This window comes from Pinus tabuliformis, chromosome 3_1 (genome assembly GCF_031772625.1).
Source record: "Pinus tabuliformis cultivar Carrire ecotype Pingquan chromosome 3_1, CPIR1, whole genome shotgun sequence".
Lineage (NCBI taxonomy): Eukaryota > Viridiplantae > Streptophyta > Pinopsida > Pinales > Pinaceae > Pinus > Pinus tabuliformis.
In genome coordinates this window covers 591,230,546-591,251,768 of record NC_142301.1, presented here as the reverse complement: position 1 = coordinate 591,251,768, position 21,223 = coordinate 591,230,546, and positions in this window count along the sequence as shown.

The window sequence follows — 21,223 nt, the reverse complement described above, 5'->3', positions numbered from 1 at the left end:
CACTTCGGCCTAAACTTTGTAGGTAGGAGTCCTATCCATCATCAACTCATAACTTCTACAGGTGCACTCATCATGTCCCATTGATCTACAGAAATTACAGAACAACTGTTGTGAATTCTTCATGTACTTATGCAATAAATGGCAGTTATCTGTAGCATGCTTTCCTCCTATTTGACAAATTACGCACCACAACACAGGTGTTACGCTCAGTCCTGCTTGTGCCTCTGGTCTCAATGGCATTGGTCCTCCCCTTGCAAGGTAATTCGTGAACACTGGGCAGTGGTCCTTGTCATATCCCTGACCCTTGCACTTTATGCACCATACCTCATCGTGCACTTCCAGGTGAGCTGTCCTGTCTTGTTTTAGACTCTGCATCTCAAGGCACAAGTTTTTCAACTGCACGTGAATCTGCTGAACTCTTAGATTGGGATCCTGTATCGAGGTCTCGTGTAGTCTCATTGCGACCTCCAAGGCCTCGGCCTGAGTTGTTAGCCTTTATTGTGACAGCGTGTTCCTTAGATGCAACGTTAACGATGCTACAAACCATTCGCGGTGTTGTCCATTCGTCAACGTCATGTTAGCTTCGTGAATTGTGCACTTCAGTCTCTGATCTAGCTCCCAAGGGGTCTCGCCTGGTATCACTATGATTTCCTTAAACCCAATGATTGACTACGCCTCTGACTTCGACATCCTAAATTCTTTGTTTAGCACAACTTGGATATCCATGATCCCTGCATTCGGATTGTCATTGGAGTGCTTAATGTACTAGGTCAATGCGCGATCCTGTAGAGTGCTGACCAAAGTTTCCTTCTTTATTTTGTCATCCATGACTCCCTGTGCTTCCCATACAACTTTTATCACGAACCAAAACTGGTCCGGATCTTCATTTCCTACTCCCTTGAACACTGGAAACTTTATTGCGCTTGCCATATTGACTCGTGGTGGTAGTGGAGGTGGTATGGGTGAAGATGGGGGTGAAGACGGTGAAACTGGCAGTGGTGTGGGTGGGGGTGGTATGCGCGGAATTCTCTGCCTTATCAAATTGATCTCACTTCTTGGTGAGACCCTCGCAAGCTCTTCCATGTCCCCTCGTGGAGGTGAAATCAAGGGGTTAGTTTCTAGTTTTGCACTACCTTCGTTTCTATAGATTCTCCCATTTCCTGTAGCCCCAAACATCAATTTATTCGCATAACCCGCTTTTCACACAATAGCATTTTAATCCAAGTGTTCAAAGACTTAACGTACTTACCTCGCGGTCCTTTGAGCAAGCATCTCTCTACTCGCTATAGCTGACCGAAGTATCTCCCGCGAACTCGGTGATGAATCCTCCTATAATTCGATCGATCCAGTGACCAACAATGCGCACGATCTTATCCTCTGATGCTTCCAATTTGTGCACCAACTCTGGAGTACATAATAGGTCTATTGAGCTTGCACCTTCCCTGGCTATATGCTAGCTTCGCGATCCACTCGTACAGCTCTGTAGGGAAGGATGTGAAGAAAATTTCGTGGATCTCTGTGTATAAGTAGTAGTCTAACCACTCTTCTTTTGATAGTCACAGATTCCTGTTCTCCTGCGCCGCAAACTCATGAATCTTCCTGTACAACAAATCTTCAATTCCTTTCTTAGTTGGATTCCAGTGATACAACATCAGACATCTCTATGCAGATCCCAGTCCCGGCAACGGAACCATTTTTTGGCTTGTTGGGGCCTGACCCAGGTTCGGAGTTAATTAGCCAAATAAATCCCTGTACTACTGGCGGAGAGCAGACTAAGGTCTCACCCGAAGTAGTATGCGGGGGTACTGGAACCAGGTTTCCGCACCCTTGAGATGTCTGAGAGGGTTGATTGGGTCCAACCATTAGTCCCTTTGCACAGGTTACTTTTCGCACTTCCCTGTCCCTCGCACCCTGATATACTTGCCTTCGCGCAACCCTAACCAGGGGCCGTGGAGCTTCCGCGTTGCCGGAGCAGTGCTCTGCACTATCTCCCTAATTCGCACCTAAGATCTTATTTATCTTCCTACACTAGTTAGTTATCTTTGCGTAAATGGATGCCTCACGCTGTATTTATTTATACAACACATTCATATGAGTTCGAGAAAAAAGTAAACAGTAAATTTGCAATTTATACCCAATAATACATAAAACAGGAAAAGATACACAGAAATATGGTAAAACTTATCTTTATTAATTCTTCCCACGGTTACCGACTCGACCTGCCCTGCGGACTCAGCTATAGGGGTCTGCGCACTCCGCTGCAGATTACTAGGCCTCTGCGCACTCAGCTGCAGAGCCTTCTCCTACTCTACAACCCAAAAACACACTTTACACTTCGATTCAATCCCTTAGACTCATCATGCTTCTCCTCCTTTCTTATTCCTTAGCTATTTTCTACAGTTAGATCCTCACTCTATTTATACAATCCCATGGTCCGTGTAACATGGGTAGGTCTATCAAGACGACATTACATTACAAAAACAAGGGCAGACAGCCTGTGACTCTATTATGACTTCGCGTTCTGCGCCCACAAATCGCGGAGCTTTTACAATGGATTTGGTCAAAACTTGGGCTTTGAGCCCCAAAACATGCCTTGGGGGGATTCCATGCCCAACAGACTATAATGAAGTAAGCCTGCATATGTACATGACTGTTATGCAGGCAACTAACGTATATCCAGTTAACTAAATTTTCAGTTAATTCATCATCAGTTTAACTTGAACCAGTGTATCAGTATTTTATTAGGCACCAATTAAATAGTAACCATGTGAAGTAAGAACAAAATAAACCATCACACATAAGCAACACATCAACACACATGAACACCAACATTTTTAGGTGGAAACCTAATGTGGGAGAAAACCACCACTATTGTCGTCTTTGTCTTAATCTTTTATTATAATGAAAAACTTTTTACAATATTGTACTAGCGTAGAATCACGTAGGCACCCACATGGAGAAGAATACAACCTTCTCTCGTTTTCAATCACCCATTGGAAGGGAGCTCCAACACCCTAATCTCGTTTACTGGCACCCACCGGAAGGGTTATCCTACTCCTTGATATGATTTACCAACTACCACTAGAAGGAAGTTTTGACTTCCTTACTGAAGGCTCCAAACCTTAGCACTTCTGTGGATGACGTTTCATAATTTTCATAATGGATCCACCTAACTCAAAACATCACAACCTGTAGGCCACCTTTCATCAAATTTTCAGACTGGACCCACTACCATCATTTAAGCCCAATATCAAATAACAAATTGAAACCAATCACTGTATCAAATTACTGAACCAACTTAATCATCAAATCATTGAATAAACCAATTACTGAATCTCAAACAACCAAAGCAACTAGATCATCTCAAATCATTGTATACTCTTCATCAGAATGTCAGACTACTTATTGTTCATCACAAAAACCAGATCATGTCACTGCAAACCCTGGTCAATCAGAATATATACGCTACTATTATGAGACATACCTGCATATATACACACTTTCTCTTTAGATAACCCATGTACAGATCTCAAAATATTGAACCCTGAAACTAAATCATTGCACTACTGAAATCAATCACTAAAACACATACTGACCTTGTCACAGATATCTGAACCAAATACATATCATCTCATAGAAACATCATTACTATTCAATATTTCATAACATAATCAGTTCAACCTCAACTAGTACTGTCAAACACAAATCATCATGAAAGACTTCATCGACAAACATCAACAAACACAACAAGACTGATCAGACATCATATACAACAAAACCTTAGCATATTTATGCGACCCTTATAAGATACTTCCTCATATGTATGTGCCTTTCAAGAAGCATACCCGTGTACATATCTGTACACGGGTATGCTTCTTGAAAGGCACATACATATGAAGTAGATCCGCGTATGTACACAATCTTTTTGAAAAAAATTGCCTACAGATATGCAACTATTGAATCATACCTTCACTGCACAACAAAACATCAATCAAACCCAAATCTTGGCATACATTATAAAATAAAAACATCATGACATCATCATCATAGATCTATCAACCCATAAGCATATTATTCAATGTGTAGTCATTTCAGATCTATAAGACCTGATCCATCATTATAATCTGGGTGCACACTTATTTCAGATCAAACAATTAATCAATAACCCATATTATGCACACTTAGCACTTTGACCTCCATCTCTTTATATAGCTTAGCCTTAGCCAATACCTTAGGCCAATTCCGTAGTTATGTCGATGGTATTCTTTGACGATATCAAATATCAGTTGTTGTGCTCATTACTATGGGCCAATACCATGGTAAAGACCCCTAGTATTTATAATACCATGGTGCGAAAACTGTATGAGACTTTTCTTCACTATATCTGTGTATGTATGTGGATTTGCTTCACAAAAACCATGTATATGTGATTTTTCTTCACTATACCTATGTATGTACACAACTTTGCTTCGCAAAACCCACATATACTTCCTCAAACTTCATCTTCATCATTCCTCTGCCTCTGAACTGATATTACTTTGTCCAATATTTCTGGCAAGTCTGTACTAGCTTGAATAATCATCCTGCTACCATCATCTTGCTATATTTATTAAGTAGGTTGCCATCAAGGACAACACATTTGTCATAATGCCATCTAATTGCCAAATCAATGCTACTAACTTCTAAGTAACGGAAACCAAGCATGCAGAAGATTTATAATTCAAAAATTGACAATTTCCAAGAAATCATAAACACATGTTTTTGGCTTGTACTTGTAGATCCTCCAACCACACTTCCCACAATAGAGGTGGTGGTAAAACCTGCAAATGTGATTTTTGTAATATAATCCTTACTTAAACAAGGAAAAAAATGCAATAACTTGAACAAGAACAAGAAAGAATACATGAGAGGGACTAAAGCTGCTGGGTTGGGCCCAAACCCAGGGGTTTCAACCCTCTAAATTTTACTCAGATGTAGGCCAATAGTGTTGACACCTAATCTTAAGGATTGGGTCAACAACTGTAAATAATGAATATGTAAACAAATAATAGAGAAAATTGAGAGTCAGGAGATGAATCGAACATTCACTCCCTCTTGTATATAACAATGAATAATATAGAGAGTTTCCGTTTTGAGGAGTTATATCCTGATCTGTCATGGTATCAGAGCAGGCGCCATTTTTGGCCTTTCTTTTAATTTTTTAACTCCTTCACTCTCTGTTTTGCATCTCTTGCAGGCTGACATTTTTATCAGATCTCTGCGAATGCCCATCGTTTGAATACTTTGTTGCTGTGTTAAATAGTACTGTAATGGCTTGATGTTTTTTATGTTGTTGACCTTTTGTTTGAAGAACAACATGTAACTGTTTAATTTTTTTTTACCATATTTACTATATTTATCACATTCACCGTACTGCACCGTTGTCTAATATATTCACCGCTGCATCTTTATTCCTATTGTTTGACGAACTTACCGGACCCCACTTGGACACAGTTCCCGAGGTTTTACAGGCTCAATCTCGACCGTAGATCTCTTGACCTCAGATCTGATGGCCCACATCAATATCGCACGACCCTCATTCTTGATCGTTCCTCACGCAATATATGTGGTTTCTTCTCTCTCCTCTGAACCATGTGTCTTTGGAATCGCGTGCTCCCCACTCAAAACCTCTTACCGCCTTGAGCCTGCGTGATATACCGTTCACTGCCCTAAAACCGCTCTTCGGTAACCATTAACATTTGGACTTCTTCGCCCTTGATTTTCGACCCGATGATCGTCGATCTTCGACCCCGGTAACCGTTAACGATTGGACTTTGTCTAACGGTCCTCCTCCACATTTGTTATTTCTCCACTCATCCGCCGCTCATCCTCCACTCATCCACCGCTCATCATCCACTGTTCATTTCTACCATAGACAGTTACAGTCAGACTCTGACTCCTGTATTCGGGTGAACGTTGAACGCTGAAGTATTACGTTGTTCGATATGCATTCAATCATATCTATTGTGGGAATAACTCTCACCGGAAAAGAGAATTATCCAGAATGGTTGAGGAAACTCCAACACACTCTTATTTTTAATGAGCTGTGGAAAGGAGTGTGTGTTGGAGAAGGAGATAAGGACCCTGTTGAACCTACCTCTGACAAAGAGCTTGCCATCTGGGAGAATAAAAACAGCAAAGCATATGCATTGATCACTGCATCTGTAAGTGAAGAGGTGAGTCAACACATCAAACCATTATCAACTGCATTTGAAGCATTACAAAAGCTGAAAGAACTCTATGACTCACACTCTGCACTTGAAATTGTTCAACTCATGATTAAACTCTTCACCCTTGAATTACAAAATAATGATCCTCTTACTCTGGCATCCGAAGTAAAATCAATAATGCATGATATTAAAGCCACTAAGGTTGAAATGGATATTCCTCTGGTTGCTTTTCTCAAGGCACTATATCCTACTTACTTTAATTATATTGAGTCATTGCAAGCAAATGGAAATCTCAAAGATATTACCTTTGACTGTCTTGTGGAAAAATTTGCTGAAAGAGAGAAATATTTTGGAAAGAAAACAACCCCTGCATCTTCTGAAGAGGTTGTGTGCCTTGCTCATAAAGAAAAGAATCCTGCTCAAGAGTCTTCTAGAGGAAGAGGTGGTTACAGAGGAAAAGGAAGATATTTCAAAGGCAGGGGGGGCAAACACTCTCAATGAGAAAAGTCAGATTTCCACTACATACGTTGTAAAAGAAAGGATCACATGATACCTCCACATGCAAGATACCTTGGGATAAAATTGAGTAGCAAAGAAACCAACAGAAAGGTGAAACTGATGACACAGACAAAGGTAACGCACTTGAATCAGCTCATTATGTTGTGGCACAATGTAATATTGGAGTAAATGAAGACTTATGTAATGCTTCACTTCTTGGAAAAATGATTGGTTGCTTGACTCAGGAGCAACTTGCCACATGACTCATAGAAAAGATTTTTTTGAAGAATTCACTGACAATGTTGATGGAGTAGTATACTTTGTATACCAATCAAAACTCAAGCCATCAGGGCTTGGCACAATCAGGCTTAAATTTCCTGGTCTTCCAGACTTTCTTCTGCATCATGTTCTATATCTCCCACAACTGAGGAGAAACTTGTTGTCCTTGGTCCACATCTACCAGTAAGGTCACTCCATTCATATGTTTGATGGCAAGCTTGAGGTAAGAAAAACATCTGACCACTCACTTGTCATGAGGGGAATAGAATAAGAAAGGCTCCTCATGCTACAAGGTACCTCTTCTCATGCACAACATTTCTCATACAATTCTCATTATGAAGAAGGTACACTTCCATCAAGTTTATTATGGCATGCTAGATTTGGACATTTGAATAATGACAGCCTCCGCTTGTTGAAGAAAAATGGTGTCGCTGGATTGCCTACAATTCCTAGGAAACTTAAGCAATGTGATGCTTGTATTCTAGGAAAACATAGCAAACAACCCTTCCATGATTCACATTCCAGAGCACATAGAAAACTTGAACTCATTCATTAAGATTTATGTGGTCCAATGCCTGTCTCTTTTGCAAATGGAAATAAATATATGATGACATTTATTGATGACTACACCAGAATGTGTTGCGTATATTTATTGAAGAACAAATCTGTTGCTTTTCAAACATTTAATAACTTTCATGCATGGATTGAAAATGATGCACAAACTCATATTGGCTCTATTCGTGTGGATAATGGAAAAGAATACACTTCAAATGAATTTGAATACTATCTTCGCCAACATGGTATCACACATCAAACAACTGTGCCTTATAATCCCCAACATAATGGAGTAGCTGAAAGAATGAATAGGACAATCTTAAATATGGTATGCTGCATGCTCTTCTTCAAAAATGTAAAAGCAATGTTTTGGGCTGCTGTTGTTCTATGTGTTGTATATATAAAGAATAGATGTCCATCTAATTCTATTAGAAACAAGTCTCCTTATGAAATGTGGTATGGGCACATTCCTTCGGTAAAGCATCTCAGGGTCTTTGGTTCCACCTATTATGCCTTGAAACCAAAGGTACATAGAAACAAACTTGGTGCAAGAAGTCATAAGTGTATCTTCCTGGGGTATTCAAACACCTCCAAAGCATACCATCTCTGTGATGAAATCAACAAAAAGTTTGTAGTATCTAGAGATGTAATATTTCTTGAATCATCCAAAACTGACAATGTTGTTGAAAGACAACTTGATCGCTTGGATAGATTCACAACTGCAAAGTCATTTCAAGAATTTTATAATCAAATTCCAAATCTTGAAGGGGGGATTCCTATACTAGATCAACCTGTGGAATCTTCTTCAGAAGCACTCTCTCCCCTGCATGAATCTCCAAAAACAGATGATGCTTTGAGCGATGTGATTGACAAAATTGGGAGACTCAATCTTGATTCAGTCCCAACTTAGTCAACGGAGCAGCCTGGACCATCTGAGAAAGGTCCCCCAAAGTGGCTGACAAAGAAACTTGAAAGTGTTCATCCTGATGAGGTTGGAAAGATAGGAACTAGAAATTAAAATCAGAAAATGGAGATAATATAGATGACTCCGACTCACCAGTTGATATGAATGTTTCTTATGATTGTGAATTGAATTTGTCTACAGATTTTGAACCAACTTCCTTCAAAGAAGCTGCTTCTTGTGATGAATGGAAAGAAGCAATGAAAAAGGAGTATGATGCTCTGATAAAGAATGGCACTTGGAAGCTGGTTGATCCTCCTTTGGGAACCAAACCAATTGGCTGCAAGTGGGTCTACAAGAACAAGTATAAAGCTGATGGCTCACTTGACAAGCACAAAGCTAGACTTGTGGCAAAAGGTTTTGCACAGAAGGAAGGGGTCGATTATGAGGAGACTTTTTCCCCCACAACAAAATGGGCCACCATCCGGACACTCTTTGCCCTAGCAGCTCAAAACGGTTGGAAAGTCCATCAAATGGATGTAAAAACTACTTTCTTGAATGGAGATCTAAAAGAGAACGTTTTTATGTCCCAGCCTGAAGGATTTTCTGTGAAAGGACATGAACATAAAGTATGCAAACTTGTGAAATCCCTATATGGCCTCAAACAAGTACCACAAGCCTGGTATGAAAAATTAACTGAGTATCTTCTGAAACTCAATTTCAAACATTATGATCTTGATGATGCAACCCTATTTGTAAAGAAGGTTGGAAAAACAGTTGTATATCTTATGGTATATGTAGATGATCTCTTGATGACAGGGAACAATGAAAGCTACATTGCATCCATAAATAAGGAATTGAAGAAAGGTTTTGAAATGACTGATTTGGGCTATGTTCATTATTATCTTGGTATTGAAGTAACTCAACATCCAAAGTCCATATTCATTTCTCAAAAGAAGTACATTGGAGATCTATTGAACAAGTTTGGCATGATTGAATGCAATCCTCTGACTACTCCAATGGAACAAAACTTAAAGCTCACATCCATTGAAGGAAAAGAATTTGAGGATGCAACAAAGTATAGACAGCTTGTAGGAAGTCTCAACTACCTAACTACCACCAGACCAGACATTTCATTTGCTGTTGGAATCCTCTCCAGGTTTATGCAAAAACTGTGTGAGGGACATTGGTCTACTGCAAAAAGAGTTCTAAGGTACTTGAAGGGAACTCAAGACTTTGGAATTAAGTATACACAAGTGAGTGACTTCAGCTTGATTGGATACTCTGATTCAGACTTCGATGGAGATAAAGAAATAGGGGTATCTACTTTTGGCTATGCTATGAGTCTTGGATCAGGAGCTGTCTCCTGGAGATCATGCAAACAATTAGTTCCAGCAGATTACACAACAGAGGCAGAATACATGGCAGCAGTTGAAGCAACAAAAGAAATTGTGTGGCTCAGGAAAATTCTTGAAGATTTGTAGGTAAAACAAGTGCAATCAACTCCACTTATGATTGACAATACATCTGCAATAAAGTTGGCCAAGAACCCAAAGATCCATGATCGAACAAAGCACACCAACACTAAATATCATTTGATTCGACATCATGTTGAGGCCAAAACAATCCATCTCCGCCATTGTTCCACATATGAGCAAATTGCAGACATCTTCACCAAAGCATTTGGAAGAGAAAAACTTGAAAGATTCAGAATGATGCTTGGACTCACCAACACTCCTTCAGATTAAGGGGGGTAATGTTGACACCTAATCTTAAGGATTGGGTGAACAACTGTAAATAATGTAAATGTAAATAAATGATAGAGAAAACGGAGAGTCGGGAGATGAACCGAACAATCACTCCCTCTTTTATATAACAATGAATAACCTGAATGAATAATATAGAGAGTTTTCGTTTGAGGAGTTATATCTTGGTCTGTCAAATAGTAAGATTTTTATTGACATAAAATAAGAGTCACATACATGACATGAAAAATTAAAATAATGTTATCAATAACTAGGCTCTCCGTATATACTCCTATCTCCCACAAAAGTTTGAATCCCAATTAGCCTTTAGGCTTGTTTATTTATAAAAAAGTAGTTGAGGGGAAACTCCCTTGAAAGGTGGATTTATTCCCTCGAAAATCTTGAAATTGGTGGATCTGGTTCCCTTAGATATTCACATGCACTTGAGTTCCTCAGCTGCTAGTGAATTTGAGCTGTTAGTGAGGAATCTTTGATCTCAAGCTGAGTTGGAGTGTTAATGTAGTGGATAAGCCTCCTATATTATCTCTAGATGTCTCCTACAAGCCCCTGCATAGTAAATATCTCCAAAAACTCTTCTTTTGCCTGCATATTAATCACATTAGTCCATGAAATACGGCAAGCACCCTTTAGTCTTCCAACTAAGCATATTATGGCTAAAAATGCAAATTAATGTGAGAAAAGGAGAGTATTAAGGGCTAGAGGATAGAACAATGGGCCTTAAAATATACCTATTGATGGGACCCATCAATTTGATAGAAAATCAATCACAAAATGGACACAATATTTTTGGACAAAACTTCCCTGGAAAAACCTCGAAGGGATAACCAGTTCTTCAGATATGAGAGTTTTATTAATCTTTAGCAAATTATGCAATTGATGAATATTACAATGTTTCTTTCCAAACCCCATAAAATATTCGACAAAATGTCTCTTCACCTCCACAAGTCAATATGACCATTGAAAGGCTCACAACCTCCCTCTCCAACTTGACATGACCTCACACCGATAAATACGACCTACACAGTCTTACATGTGCGGCTCCTCTCGCTCTTTAATGCTCATGACCTAAAAGGAATTAGCCTCTTGGCTATGCTAGGAACTCGTACGACCGTCCTATCAATTTGTATGACCTACTCTTGGTAATATTGGCCTCCAAAAGGAATCTCGACCTCTCTTGGAACCCTCACGACCTCAATAACTCAGCCTCCTTGTCTGTAGAAAATCATAGGAGAATTCTTTGTCCAGATCTTAGAAACTGAAAGAATACTGATGAAAGAAAAATTTGGAAATATTTATTACTTCAACTGCTATTGAAACCCTCATTAGTGTTAAACCCCATGTTATCATTGTGCTCTCTTCATTGCAATGAATGATCTCCAAGATTTCGCATCAATTTCCTTTATAATCTCTCGTTAACAAATTTATGGCCATGATATAATCTCAATCAATGGCTAAGATCATCTTGAACCCATTTCACGACTTCTCTTGAAGTAACTAGAGGAAAACCAATTTACCTCAATTAATCTTAATTAATTAAGTTATTTCCCTAAGTTAGACTTAGAAATTAATAAACTAGCTAATTAATTCTTATTAAGGTAATTTCCTGTAGAAACTTTTTCTGGGTATTGGATAAAATTAATCCTTTTGTGTCTCTAGCCTCATAGACACCACTTGAGACTAGAACACATGTTTGAGCTACATAAACAAACACTCCCTCTTACTGAGGAAGGTGTTTTGCATAACACCCATCTCGTCTCTAAAGAAGATGAATCTCGCTTTCCCCAAAGCCTTCATCAGTATGTCTACTACCTACTCATCTGAAGGTATACACTATAGTTGAAAAATATTGTGTTGTACATAAACCCTAATGAAGTGGTACCCAATTTCTATATGCTTGGACCTATCGTGAAACACTGAATTATCTGAAAACTTGATGCAACTTTGATTGTAGCAGTGTATCACCATTGTCTCTATCCCCTAACCAAACAAGGCTACTAGCGGCTTCCAAATCCATATGGAATCACATGTAGCCATGCTTGTTTCTATGTACTATGTTGTAGAACTTAGTGCCATGAAATTTTGCTTCCAACTGTACTAAGATACAACTCTTGATCCCATGTTGAAGTAGCACCCTAAAGTGCTTTTTTCGATCCACTCAATTACTAGCCCAATTTGCGTAGGTATGACCCACCAACCATATACCATCACCTCAAGCATATTTGATGGCATTCTCAATTGTACCATGCAAATAACTCAACACATGTTTTTTCATTGTCCAATGCACGCTCTTTGGTTCTACCATGAACTAATTGACAAAGTTTACTGCATAGGATATATCTGGCCTAGTGTTGACCAAATACATGAGAGAGAAAATCAACTACTTGTATAAGGTGGGGTCTACCTCCTTCTTCCAAAATTCATCTACCTTGCTCCAATTCATGATCATGGGTGTATAAATGGCTTTGTAGTCCTCCATGTCTAACCTCCTCAGGATCTCAATGCATTATTTTCCTTGCCCAAGGAAAATATCCCCATATATCTGCCACACCTCCATGCCTAGAAAGTAGTGCATAAGTCCCAAATCCTTTATCTCAAACTCAGTTTCAAGATCCCTCTTGCAATCCTCTATAAGCCCTAGTGAACCTATCAAAAACAAGTTGTCCACATGTAGAACAATAATGAGATCCTTACCCCCAAGCACCAAGTAGTATAGGTTAGCACCTTCCTCACTCTTCACGAAGTCCATGCAATGCAAGTATCCACCGATGCACTCATGCCATGCCTTAGCAGATTGCTTGAGCCCATATAACACTCTCTTTAACCTACACATGTGGGTATCACTGTTATGTGCTACAAAGCCCTCTATTTTCTCTAATGATACCTCCTCTTCCAACTCACCATTTAGGAATGTTGCCTTGACATCCATCCGGTTCATCTGCCATCCCATCTATGTTACTAATGCGATCATGACTCGTATATAAGTATACCTAGCCATAGGAGAAAATGTCTCCTTGTAGTCTATTCTCTCCTTCTAAGAGATCCCCTTGGCCATGAACCTCGCCTTGTATTTCTCGATGCTACCATCTGCACTGTGCTTTATCTTAAATATCTAGTGTGATCCAACCACCACTCTATCTATTGGTCTAGGAACAACCTCGTACATATTATTCTACATGATTGAGGTGTACTCCTTAACCATTTCAACTTGGCATACCTGATATTATGCAACCTCTTGATAGATGGAAGGCTCATTATCTACTAACTGATTGACTAATTCCATGTAGCCAGTGTACCTCTCTGGTTGTCTCCATTGCTTGATGTCTATCCTAGGAGCTCCCATAAACTCCTAAGCATCCATGAGTTTCTACTAAACCTCATGTCTCCTCCTTCCAATTGGAGACGATGGAATATCCACCTTTATATCCTCCTGATGCATATCCTTGATTTGCTGCATTTGTTACTCCATACTCTACAAAGTCTCAAAAACTTCTGCACCTGAACCTGTTCTCATACTGGTCATTATACTCGTGCTTTTCTACCCCTAATACTACTACTCAGCTCTAAGATATTTTGCTAGCTTCTCATTCTAATCATAAGCTGCCGACGAATCTATGGACCTCTTATATGTCCTCTAGGAACTTGAAATCTCGTCTGAATATAATTTTCCTGGCCCTTGGAATGAAAACTCAATATGCCTTAGAGGTCTTATTGTACCTTACAAAGTACCCCCTCTCTTCAGTTTGATATAGCTTGGAACGTGTACCTCCTCTCATAGAATGTGACAGTATGGTAGGTTTCCAAATATCCTGAAATGACTGACATATGGCCTCTTCCCTATGAATGCCTCTTCTTGTGTCATCATGCCTAATGCTATATGTGAAACCCTGTTCTTAATGTAGATTGTCATAGTGCATGCCTTTGCCCATATGTAGCATGGAAAATCCTAGTCATACAACATAGCTCTCATTTCCTCTGAAATAAAATGATTCTTCCTCTCAGCAACCCCATTTTGCTATGGTTTGTAAGGAACCATCCACTCTCTCTTGATCCCTGCCGTGGTACAAAACTCCTCGAACTCCTTTCCCATGTACTCATAGATATTTTCTAACTAAAGAACCTTGATCTTCCTACCTATCACATTCTCAACTAGAGCTTTGAACTCCTGAAAGTGACTGAAGACCTCATCCTTGGACTTTAGGAAGTATAACCATGTCTTCCTGGAGAAATCATCGATAAAAGTAGCGAATTAATCATATTCCCCAAGAGACTTCATTGACATGGATCCACATATATCTAAATTCACTAAGTCAAGAACACCTTTTGATCTCATGTCACTCCTTGGAATTTTTTTTTTTTCCAAACTTCCCCAACACACATCCCTTACGTACCTCGTCATGTCTTGTGCTCACCTCTGTAACACCTGTCACTGTCATATGAAGTAATCTAAGTGCCCCATGATGTATATGGCCCATCCTCCTATGTCATAACTCCCCCTGATCCCTCAGATTATTTCTAATAACAATTGCGTAAGGAGTATCCATTTACAAATTGTACAACCTATTGCTCCTAACTCCAACCATTATAGGTGATCCCCAATCCTTGTGCTTTATTAGCACATACACCCCACTAAAGCATACATTGCAACCCTTATCTTGGAGGATGGATATGGAAATCAAGTTCATACCTAATCTTGGCACACGAAACACATCATGAATCAGAACCGGCTTGCCATTCTCCCTCGGAAACAAAATAGTCCCTCTTGCAACTAGATTTCACTCACTTGTTCCCCATCTGGATCTAGAATATGATGTCCTCCTCCTTATAGCTGGAGAAGTACTCTCTAACTCCTTCCATGTGGAATGACACCCCATTGTCTATATATCAAACAATCAGTGGTGTCTAGCTAGATAGGAAATCAATACATGTGAATTATTGATCCATTTTTTAGGAGAGCTCATTTTCACTTAATAAAGTTGTTGTCTACTTCTTGCCCTTTTTCTCAGTCTTCTTCATTTGTGGAAAATTTCTGACATAGTGGCTAAACTCGTGATAGCCATAGAATTTGACCTTCGAGAGGTCCTTCTTCTTCTCACCTTTTAGGTTCGGTCCATTATTGGACCCCTTCTTCGATTTTCCTTTCTTGGCTAGGGCCATGTACTCCCGTTTCTCCTCACTCTTATGAGTTCTACTGCAGCTACCACTGACAAGACTAAGTCTCAACTCCTGTTGAGTGAAATCCCTCCATAATCGATTGTAACTTTATAAGGTGTATTATCCATTGATAAATTGAACAAAGACATCCCACTATTTTGTAAACCCATTCATGGCCACTCACACTAGCTCATCATCATATGGTTTATCTCCCACTGTAACGAACTCATCCTTTAACAATCTAAGTTTGGTGAGGTAGCTTGTAATGTCTTCACCCTTGTTCATCTTAATATTCCTCAAATTTTCTTTAAGAAGTAGCTTCCTGTTGGTGGTAACATCTTGGAATAGTTTCAGTATTGCATCCCACATTTTCCTTGTTGTATCTAACTCAACCATATGTGGAACTATATGGTCCTTGAATCCATCAAGGATTATCCTCCTAGCTTTGAAATCTTCCTTCTTATATGTTGTGAGTTGTGATGGATTTGTTGGTACAATTATCACATTGGTTGCATACTCATTGAGACCACTTCTTCTAACAATAAAGAAATTTTGGCTTTCCATACACCAAAATTTGAGGCTCCATCCAATTTTTCTTGATCTCTCAAACCTATTGAGGCATTTTTTTACGAACCCTTAGAAATATGGCGAAACCCAAATAAACTTAAGAACATGAACTTTGTTTTAAACCCCCAACTTTTCTCTTCCTGTGCCTGTGCAAATCCTTCTTCTACCCTTAGATCCACTTTGATACCATGTGACAAATCAATAAAAATATATCTTATTGCAATCAATCAATAATTATCTAGTGTATTTAATTCTAAAATAAAATTAATATATTGCAAATACTGAATAAAAACACAACTATAATATTCACAAAAATAAATTGTGGAAGATCTGATAGAAAACCAATCACAAAATGGACACAATATTTTTGGACAAAACGTCCCTAGAAAAACCCCGAAGGGAATACCAGTTCTTCAGATCCGAGAGTTTTGTTAATCTTCAACAAATTCTGCCATTGATGAATATTACAATACTACTTTCCAAACCTTGGCATAGCTCCAAAAAAATATCTCTTCACCTCCATAAGTCGTTCTGACCACTGAAAAGCTCATAGCCTCCCTCTGTAACTTGGCATGACCTCACACTGGAAAATATGGCTTGTATGGTCTTACATGTGCGACTCTTCTGGCTCTCCAATGCTCACGGCTTGGACAAAATTAGCCCCTCAACTACGCTGACAACTTGTATGACCCTCCTATAAATTTGTACGACCTCCTCTTAGAAATCTTGGCCTCCACAAGGAATATAATCCTCTCTCAGAGAAAAATCAGCCTTTCCTGGAACCCTCGTGACCTCAATAACTCGGTCTCCTTGTCTACAAAAAAATGCTTAGAGAATTCTTCCTTTAGATCTCAGAAACTGGAAGAATATTGATGAAAGAAAACTCCAAAAATATTCACTGCTTAAACTTCTATTGAAACCCTCACTAGTGTCAAACCCCATGCTATCACTATCCCCTCTACAATATAGTGAATGATCTCCAAGATTTCCCATCGATTTCCTTTATAATCTCTCATTGAGAAATCAATGACCATGATTTAAGCTCATATGATGGCTATGATCATCGTGACCCAGTCTCATGACTTTTCTAGAAGTCACTAGAGGAAAATCAATTTACCTCAATTAATCGTCATTAATTGAACTATTTCCCTAAGTTATACTTAGGAAAATTAGTAAACTATCCAATTAGCTCTAATTAAGGTAGTTTTTCTTCGAGAAATTTTCTAGGTTTTGGAGAAAATTAATTCATTTGTGTCTCTAGCCACATAGACACCATCTGAGACTAGAACACTTATTCAAGCTACATAAACTAACACTTCCTCTTAGCGAGAAAGGTGTTCTACATAACACCCATCCTATCTCTGAAGAATATGATTCTCACCTTCCCCAAATCCTTCATTACTATGCTTGCTATCTGCTCATCTGTATGTATCTTGTGCTATACACAATGCTTGATGAAGTGGTACCTGATGTCTATATGCTTGGAACTTTCATGAAACACTAGATTCTCATACAACTTGATGCAACTTTGATTGTCACAGTGTATCACCATCATCTTTATCCTCTAACCAAATAAGGCTACTAGTAGCTTCCAAAGCCATATGGCCTCGCAATTATCCATGCTCGTTGTTATGTACTCTACCTCTATAGAACTCAGTGCCACAAACTTTTGCTTCCAACTTTACCAAGAAACAACTCCAGATCCCAAGTTGAAGCAACACCATGAAGTGCTTTTCCAATCCACTGTATTACCAACTAATTCCGCGTCAATATAGTTGACCAACTTGATACCATCACCTCAAGCATATATGATGTTATACTTGATTGTACCATGTAAATACCTAAACACATGTTTTGTCATTTTCCAATGCACTCTCTTCGCTTGTACCATGAATAGACTGGAAACGTTTACTACATGGGATATATTTGGCATGATGTTGACCAAATATAGGAGAGAGCCGATCAACTACCTATATAAGGTGGGGTCTACCTCCTTCTCCCCGGATGTGTCTACCTTCCTCCAATTCATGATCATGGGTGTAGACATGGCTCTGCAGTCCTCCATCCCGAACCTCCTCAGGATCTCGATGTAATATTTTCCTTTCCCAAGGAAAATACCCTCATTTGTCTGCCACACCTCCATATCTATAAAGTAGTGCATAAGCCCTAAATCCTTCAGCTTAAATCAACTGAAAGATCCCTCTTGCACTCCTCTATAAGCCCTAGTGAACCTGTTAGAAATTATTTCTCCACATATAGAACAAGAATGAGATCCTTGCCCCAACCACAAAGTAGTAGAGGTTAGCATCTTCCCCACTCTTCACAAAGCCCATGCCCTACAAGTATCTTTCAATGCACTCATACCATTCCCTGAGAGCTTGCTTGATCCTGTATAACACTCTCTTCAACTTGCGCATGTGGGTCTCACTGTTGTGTGCTACGAAGCCCTTTGGTTTCTATATGTATACCTCCTCTTCCAACTCACCATTTTGAAACATTGTCTTGACATACATGTAATGGATTTGCCATCCCATCTGTGTTACTAATGAGATCACAACTTGTATAAAAGTATACCTAGCCACAAGAGTGAATGTATCCTCTTATTTTATGCCCTCCTTCTGAGAGAACCCCTTGGACATGAACCTCACCTTGTACTTCTCGATGTTTTCATATGCAATGTGCTTGATATTAAATATCCAATATGATCCAACCACTGCTCTATCTGTTGGTTTGGGCACAACCTCCCACACATCATTCTGCATGATTAAGGTATACTCCTCAACCATTTCCTCTCACCACACATGTTGTTTTGCAACCTCCTAATAGCTAAAAGGCTCGCTATCTTCTAACTAACTAACTAATTCCATGTATCTAGTTTACCTTTATGGTTGTCTCTACTGCTTGTTTCCCCCCGTAAGAGCTCCCACAAACTCCTAAGAATACCTGAGTGTCTATTGAACCTCATGGTTCCTCCTGCCAACTATAGATGATGGAATATCCACCTCTATATCCTCCTAATGCTTCTACTAATCTACTGCATCCGTATCTCCATAATCTGTGAAGTCTCAGGAACTTTTGCACCTAAGCTTGTGCTCGTACTGGTCACTGTACTTGTGCTTTGTTGCCCCTGATCCTGCTGCTCAACTCTAAGAGCTGTTGGTTGCTCACTCAGATCATCAACTACTGGAAAATATCTCGACCTCTTATATGTCCTCTAGGAACTTGACATCTTATTTGACTATAATCCGCCTAACCCTTAGAATGAAAATTTGATATGCCTTAGAGGTCTCACTATACCCTACAAAGTACACCATATCTACAATTTGATCCAGCTTGGAAAGTGTACCTCCTCTCTTGGAATGTGACATCATGCTAGGTTGCCAAATATCCTAAAATGACTAACACATGGCCTCTTCCCCGTGAATGCCTCCTTTGATGTCATCTTGCCTAATGCTCTATATGGAACCATGTTCTTAATGTATACTAATGCATTGCATGCCTCTACCCATCAGTAATGTGGAAAATCCTAGTCATACATCATAGCTCTCATGACCTCCAAAATAGATTGATTCTTCCTCTCAGCAACCCCATTTTGTTGCAAGTTGTAAGGAGCCATCCACTCTCTCTTGATCCTTTCCCTAGTACATAACTCCTGGAACTCCTTTCCCGTGTACTCACCGTCATTGTCTGACTAAAGAACCTTGATATTCCTACCTGTTTCATTCTCAACTAGATCTTTGAACTCCTGAAAGCAACTAAAGACCTCATCCTTGGTCTTCAGGAAGTATATCCCAGTCTTGCTAAATAAATCATCCATAAAAGTAGTGAAGTACTCGTATCCCCTGAGATAATTTGTTGACATCGGTCCACATATATCTAAATGCACTAAGTCAAGAACATCCTTTGATCTCATGTCACTCCTTGGAAAATATTCTTTTGCAAAATCCCGCAACACACATCCCCTACATACCTTGTCATGCTCTGTGCTTACCTTTAGAATACCTTTCACCGTCTCACAAAGCAATCTAAGTGCCCCGATATGTATATGACCCATCCTCCTATGCTATAGCTCCCCCTGATCCCTCAGATTATTGCTGCTAACTAGTTCATTAGGACTATCCATTTGCAACCTGTACAATCGGTCGCTCCTAACTCTAATCGATATAGGTGATACACAATCCTTGTGCTTAATCAACATTTGCGCCCCCCTAAAGAGTACATCATAACCATTATCCTAAAGGATGGATATGGAAATCAAGTTCATACCCAACCCTAACACATGCAACACATCATGAATAAGAATCAACTTGCCATTCTCCCTCTAAAATAGAACAATTGGATTGAACTTGCACTTTTCCCCATCTAGATATGGAATATGATGTGCACCTCCTTATAGCTAATGAAGTACTTTCTAACTCATGTCATGTGGAATGATGCCCCATTTTTTATATACCAAAAACCCTGTGAGTTCGAGTTAGATAGGCAAGCAATAAGTGTGAATTCCTAATCCATTCTGTTGGAGAGCTCATCTACACTTATTGAAGTTGTTGTCTGCTTCTTGCCATTTTTCTCAGTCTTCTTCCTCTATGGAAAATTGTTGACATAGTGGAAAAAAATCGTGACAACCATAACATTTTACCTCCGAGAGGTCCTTCTTTTTCTTCTCACATTTTGGGTTTGAACTTTGGTCCCTTGCTGGACCCCTTCTTTGCTTTTCCTTTCCTAGCTAGGGCCACCTTCTCCTGCTGCTCCTCTCTTCTGAGTCTTACTGCTACTACCACTAACATGACTAAGTATCAACTCCTCTTGAGTGAAATATCTCCATAATTGATCCCAACTCGATAAGGTGTTGCGTCCATTGATAACTTGAACAAAGAGATCCCATTGCTTCATAAACCCATTCAAGGCCACTTGCACTGGCTCATTACCATTTCTTTTATCTCCCACTACAACTAACTCATCCTTTACCAAATTAAGTCTCATGAGGTAGCTTGTAAAATATTCACCCTTGTTCATCTTGGTATTCCTTAACTTTTCTCTCGAAGTAGCTTCCTATTGGTAGTAGCATCATAAAACAGTTTCAATATTGTGTCCCACATTTTGTTTTTTTTATCCAACTCAGCAATATGTGGAACTATATGGTCCTTGAATCCATCAAGGATTATTATTTTAGCTTTGGTATCTTCCTTCTTATATGTTGTGAGTTGTGTTGGATCTGTTGGTACAACTATCACACTGGTTGCATACTCCTTGAGACCATTTTCTTCCAACAATAAAGAAATTCTGACTTTCGAGAC